Source organism: Rhamphochromis sp. 'chilingali', assembly GCF_963969265.1.
Source record: "Rhamphochromis sp. 'chilingali' genome assembly, chromosome: 4".
In the NCBI taxonomy this organism is placed as follows: domain Eukaryota; kingdom Metazoa; phylum Chordata; class Actinopteri; order Cichliformes; family Cichlidae; genus Rhamphochromis; species Rhamphochromis sp. 'chilingali'.
The window spans coordinates 29,179,801-29,186,954 of NC_137948.1; positions in this window are offsets into that span (position 1 = coordinate 29,179,801).

Genomic DNA, 7,154 nt, shown 5'->3' on the forward strand with positions numbered 1-7,154 from the left:
TAACTAAGGGAGGATTCGGGGTCACCTGGTCCAGCCCTAACTATATGCTTTAGCAAAAAGGAAAGTTTTAAGCCTAATCTTAAAAGTAGAGATAGTGTCTGTCTCCCGAATCCAAACTGGAAGCTGGTTCCACAGAAGAGGAGCCTGAAAACTGAAGGCTCTCCCTCCCATTCTACTTTTAAATACTCTAGGAACAACAAGTAGGCCTGCAGAGCGAGAGCGAAGTGCTCTAATAGGGTGATATGGTACTACAAGGTCATTGAGATAAGATGGGGCCTGATTATTTAAGACCTTGTATGTGAGGAGCAGGATTTTGAATTCAATTCTAGATTTAACAGGAAGCCAATGAAAGGAAGCCAAAACAGGAGAAATATGCTCTCTCTTTCTAGTCCCTGTCAGGACTCTTGCTGCAGCATTTTGGATTAGCTGAAGGCTTTTCAGTGAGTTTTTTGGACATCCTGATAATAATGAATTACAGTAGTCCAGCCTGGAAGTAATAAATGCATGAACTAGTTTTTCAGCGTCACTCTGAGACAGGATATTTCTAACTTTAGAGATGTTGGGCAAATGGAAAAAAGCAGTCTTACTTATTTGTTTAATATGTGCATTGAAGGACATGTCCTGGTCAAAAATGACTCCAAGGTTCCTCACAGCGTTACTGGAGGCCAAGGTAATGCCATCCAGAGTAAGAATCTGGTTAGATACCATATTTCTAAGATTTTCAGGGCCGAGTACAATAACCTCAGTTTTATCTGAATTAAGAAGCAGAAAGTTAGCGGCCATCCAGGTCTTTATGTCTTTAAGACATTCCTGCAGTCTAACTAATTGGTGTGTGTTATCTGGCTTCATGGACAGATAGAGCTGGGTGTCATCTGCATAGCAGTGAAAATGTATGCTATGTCTTCTAATGATGCTGCCTAAGGGAAGCATGTATAATGTAAACAGAATTGGTCCTAGCACTGAACCCTGTGGAACTCCATAATTAACCTCAGTGTGTGAAGAGGACTCTCCATTTACATGCACAAATTGGAGTCTATTAGATAGATATGATACAAACCACTGCAGCGCAGTACCTGTAATACCTACAGCATGTTCTAATCGCTCTAATAGGATATTATGGTCGACAGTATCGAATGCTGCACTAAGGTCTAGCAGGACAAGCACAGAGATGAGTCCACTGTCCGAGGCCATAAGAAGATCATTTGTAACCTTCACTAAAGCTGTTTCTGTGCTGTGATGAGCTCTGAAACCTGACTGAAACTCTTCAAATAAACCATTCCCCTGCAGATGATCTGTTAGCTGTTTGACAACTACTCTTTCAAGGATTTTTGATATGAAAGGAAGGTTGGAGATTGGCCTATAATTAGCTAAGACTGCTGGGTCTAGAGATGGCTTTTTGAGTAAAGGTTTAACTACAGCTAGCTTGAAGGCCTGTGGTACATAGCCGATCATTAGAGATAGGTTGATCATATTTAAGATCAAAGAATTAATTAATGGCAGGACTTCTTTGAGCAGTTTTGTAGAAATGGGGTCTAAAAGACACGTTGATGGTTTGGAGGAAGTAATTATTGAAGTTAACTCAGAAAGATCAATTGGAGAAAAAGAGTCTAACTTAACATCAATGGTACTAAGAGTAGCTGTAGATAATATTACATCTGTGGGAGTAACACATTATAAACCTTCTCACAGCTCTTCAACAAAAATAAATAAGATGGTCTCCATAAAAATAATAATATATGCCATGTTTGTACAAGCATGTTTTAAGATGGTACATTTTATTGTTATGTCCTCTGTTGCAGTTATGAGACTGAATCAGTCATCAGCAAGTGCCACAAAAATACATGTGTTTACTCGTAAGAAATAAAGCGATGTAGTGCCCATAATTAGATGATATAAAAAAAAAAAAGGCAATATCATTAAACTACAGAGACTTGATATGACAACTTTGAACCCTCTGAACTTAAAGTTCTTTTTTCCCCCGGTAACAAATATTTTGCTATCTCTTAACACGCATTTGCTGTAGCATTGCCTTACCATGGAGTGTTAAGTATCTACCTTTCAGTAATGACTTTAAGTTTATCTGTGGCATATCCCCTGCAGACACATACACTTCCACGGGTTGTATCGAAACATACAGATCATCTACACAGCTGTTACAGCTGGAAGACTTGTGAACTACTGATTTCCTTTCCGATCTGATACCAAGTAATATTCAGGGTGGTATCGACGATACTGATCCGATACCGATACTTTGTACTAAAACTTATTTTATTTATTGTATCTCAAATTATAGCATCATAACGATTACAGGACATCAGAGTACTTGTTTCCAACAATGACGGCAGCTGCTTAGTTTCAATATTACTCTTATTTCTCTTTCTGGGTCGCAAAAAAACTTTTAACATATTTTCAGGTGAGAATGTAGCCGTGTAAACTTCAAATATCTGAGCCCATCGACACATTGTTTTCAAACCCCGCAGTCTTTCGCTACTCGCTAACATGATATATAAGTCACTTTGATAACTTAAAAATGTTATTGTTTGGCTTTTTCAGTGTTTTATTTGTTGGTGAGTAAATCAGTTTGGCTGAGATTAAAGTTATTAGATTAGATTAAATGAAATTTAACTTTATTAATCCCTCAGGAGGGTTCCTCGGGGTTTTCACACAGCTGAATAAACTTCAAACTGATTAAACAGAAGTGTGAGACGGTGGAGAGTTTGCGCCAGCGCCCGGTTATATTTTAGATAGCAAGGAGCAGACGGCAGTTTCACTCCACCGAGGGAGCTCATGACGTACTACCCGGCTTTCTTTAGACCGCGAAGGCCGGGTCCTCAGGTGGAAGCAGCCTCTGAATTTGGACACCCCCGCTGTTTCCGGACATTTAACGTATTTTATCCGATAAATAAACACTGTAAAATGTATTTATCCCCCCCCCCCAACAGCCTTTTTGAATGTCTCCCTAGTGTGGCCACAACACCTCACCTTTTTTCCACATGCATCGCAAACCACGTCTCTGTTTTTGTGGAGGTAAAATAGGTTCGCACATGACTCCAATTACGCTCAGTCATTGTTGTGAGTGTGCACGCCAAGGGCCTGCGAGACAGACAGCCTATTTCTCAAATGACTGTGAAAGGTGGAAGAGGAAGTAGTTCCTTTGAATGTAGACAATCCGAATGTTATAGTTTCTTTCCACTGTGTTTCTATTAATGATAAACTACAAATTTACCCTAAATTACTAAAATATCGATATTTTAATGTGAGAATCGATTCTAGAACATAAATGATTGGTATCGGAGGAATCGATATTTCAGGATCGATCCGCACATCACTATTGTGAACTAGTTGATGCAGTACAAACAAAGTACACAGTATTTGTAGATGCCCTTACCATGAAATCATGAGTAAGACTCATATTGTTCTATCACCTAAAAAAAAAAACTAAAAGAAACAACTGTTAGCATAAACACTTTCCATGTAGAGAACTATAGTGCTTTTATCTTTGACTGTTTCTTTGTCTGGCATATGATACAGTCCAGACGACCTTTGGTAGGGGCTGCTTTTTCCTAGTAGGCATAGGGAACTTATGTGTTTGGACACATTGTTTCTTGTTTTACTGTATTTTTGGTGTATTAGAGTGGTGAAAGCATTGTGCTTGGGAACACTGGCTGGGTGAGTTGCCATTATGCTGGTTGGTTAATTGAGTGACTGAGTTCAACTTTATTAAGAAGAATGTAAAGGAAAGCACAACTTTGAACAATAATAATAATAATAATAATGATAATAATAATAATAATAAGAAGAAGAAGACCCCTTTATAAAGTTAAACATTAGAAAGCTCATTTCCCACTTATCTACTCTAAAAAAGTTCCACTGCATCTAAAGGTGACACACAGGTAGAGGTCAATTAACTTGATAGCAGAATTCAAAGTACGGTTTTTATGTGTCTGGCCAGTAAAACTATATGGCTCTACTTCACAGTCATCTTACTGCCAAGAATTTTTTTTTGTCACTGATTTAACAGGGACGTAATCTCAGACATCACTATTCTCTACCAAGAGTGTCCCATCACACAAATTTAAAGGAAGTCAGTAGCACCTGAAATGTATTTGTTAATTCTAATGTCATCCTCCACCTCTCCACCACATTTCTGGAAATTCTGTCAGGCAGTATTTTACTTTGTCCTCCTGACAGATGGTAGAAAAAAGTGGTCATTTAGATGTTTTGGGGCAATGTCTCCAGAGGAACAATGTCAAAACATGCTTATTAAACTCAAGGTCTCTGATGCTTTCAGAATAATGTAGATGTTGAGAAAGAGGCCTTGGATTAACTCAACACCTCTGTACTTCAAAGACAATGATCACGTGGCTCTATTTGTCATTTTTGCCCTCCTTGCTAAATACACACGATCATAAAGAGAAAGAATATCTTTGCACAGGCTCTGTTAAGCAGGACTGGAAACTGCTGACCCTGCTTGAGAATCTATTTAAGCCATGCGACAGTCCTTTTAGGAACTCCTGAATGTCACCACTGTTCTCTGAGGAGAAAGCACAGTTTAAAGCCTTAGGGGAAAGCTTCATCTATATCCTTTCCCCTTTCGGGTCTCTGAGATACTTAAGCTTCTCAGCAGCACGGCACAAGGGATGAAGTTTGACCTGAAATACTAAAAGTGCTGAACATTGTGGGGCTGTCTTGGATGAAACACATCTTCAATGTTGCATAGAGGTCAAGAACAGTGTGAGCAGAATAGCAGACTGGACGGATGGTTTTCATCTTTAAAAGGAAGATCAGAGGGCATGCTCCAATTATCCAAGTGTCACACTGCTCATCCGCCCTGGAAAAGCTTATGTGATCATTCTCTGCTGGAAAACAGTGGACAACCCTCCATGCAACCCGAGTATCTTAGGGTATTGTTCACGAGTGATCATAAATCACTCATGAACAACAGGATTAGTGGATCCTGTTGTTGGTGCAGCATCAACAGTAATGTCAGATGCTTAAGACTAAAGACACTTAAGGTGGTTTTTAATAAGGTAAAGACCCTAGAATAATACAAAGACAAACTCAACAATCACACGACCCCTTATGAGCAAGTGCTCTGGCAACAGTGGGAAGGAAAAATTCCCTTTTAACAGGAAGAAGCGTCCAGCAGAACCAGGGACGTGCAGCCATCTGCTGCCACCAGTTGTGGATAAGCAGATGAAGACAGGACAAAGACATGCTGTCGAAGAGAGCCAGAGTTGAATAACCAATAATTAAATGGCGAGTGGTGTGTAAACACATAGTGAGTGAAAAAGGTCACTAAAGTCCACTGTCCACTGTCACATACAAGACCTTGTACGTGAGAGTAGAAGTTTGAAACATTAAATAATGGTAGGAGTTCTTTGAGCAGCCTTGTAGGAATGGGGTCCAGATGACATGCTAATGGTTTGGAGGAAGTAATTATTGAAGATATCTTTGAAAGATCAATTAGAGAGAAAGACTGAAGAAGTAAAATTATTAACAAGATAATTGACCTCTGTGGGAGTAGCATTCAGGTAGCTGCTTTGTACTTTATGTTGACACAGGGCATTGAAAAAGATAATAGTGGATGAATTATATTCTTAAACTTAGTTACAGCTCTTTCAGAAAGACATCTGCTGTGATGAAATCCGTTCCCCACTGCTGTGTAATCAATTATTGTAAATGTAAATGTTATTAGTAAATGATCAGACAAAAAGATCCTGGAAACACTGGTAAATGTTCAGTTTCTATGCCATAAGAACAAGCTCTAGAGTGTGATTAAAGTGGTGGGTGGGTTCTTTTACATTTTGGAAAAAGCCCGTTAAGAATAAAGGATTAAATGGTGCGGTGACGCTGTCATTTTTTAGCATCTACATGGATGTTAAAATCCCCCACAATAAGGATTTTATCTGAGCTCAGCGCTAAATCCGATAAAAAGTCTGAGAAACCAGACAGGAACTCTGTGTAGGGCTCAGCTAGACGATAGATATCAAGAAATAAAACAGATTTTTGAGTTTTCCAGCTAGGGTGGACAAATCTAAGCACCAGGCTTGCAAATGGATTAGAACTCTGTCGAGGTCTTTGGCTGAGATCAAAGAATAGGTTAAATAGTGTGCAACTGTCTCAAAACACCCCTCATTTCTTTATAATCGGATAGTGATTTATTGAAACATGTGCAAACATAGCAGGGATACAGTATAAGGCAAAAAACTGTACAATTTTAAAAGCAAACTCCAGAAGTTCAATATGTTTTACTAGTAATAAAAATGTTTTTCACTAAAAATACATGATAATCCTTATAGAAAACATAAATATAACATTTTAGATGGCAACATGAAATGATGTGATTAAAAGTGCTAGCTGTCAAAGTAAGTACAACATATCCATCATTAATAAAACAAACTAGACTTGCTCTGTGTGGAACTGACTTTATGCATCCATTCTCAGTTACCTTGGAGCTGGTTCCCCAAAAAAACTTGTAAAGACAAGTGAGCTCAGTGGAAAGGTCAACAATTATTTGTTTGCACAGTGAAGGTCACTCTATTAGTTAGATCAACAAACTCCCGTCCTCCACAGTTAGGACATATTGAACAGAAGGCACACAGACAGACCCATAAAGATCAGCAACAGATTGGACTGCATAATTGTGAGCTAAATCAAGAATAACAGGTGAGAAATGAAACCAAACACTGCTTCAGAGATTAGTGAGAATTACCAGATCCATCTCTGTTCGCAGACTTTACAAAACACAAAGAAATCGGAAGAATGACAGTCATACACCAGGGACCACTTGGGAAATAAGACAAGATTAAAACAGCTGAAGTGCAGCACTTAAGAAACTCTAGGAAACTGCTGCTTTCTTGGTCACCTATCTGTGGAAAAAGAATTAGCTTAACCGACTAGTCTAAAACTAAGAGACACTCAGCTATTAAGTTACATTTGAGAGCTATTTAATGGAAAATGTCAAAAACCTTTAAACCGTTTATCACATTCACGAATTATGCCACTTAACTGTGCCACACCTTTCATCTTACATTATCAACATTACACGTTATACTCCAGACAGACAACGAAGAAGAAACATGCAAAATAAACCGATGTTAAATATGATATGAAATCTACTACATAATATCTTTGTCAATTACTAAAATATG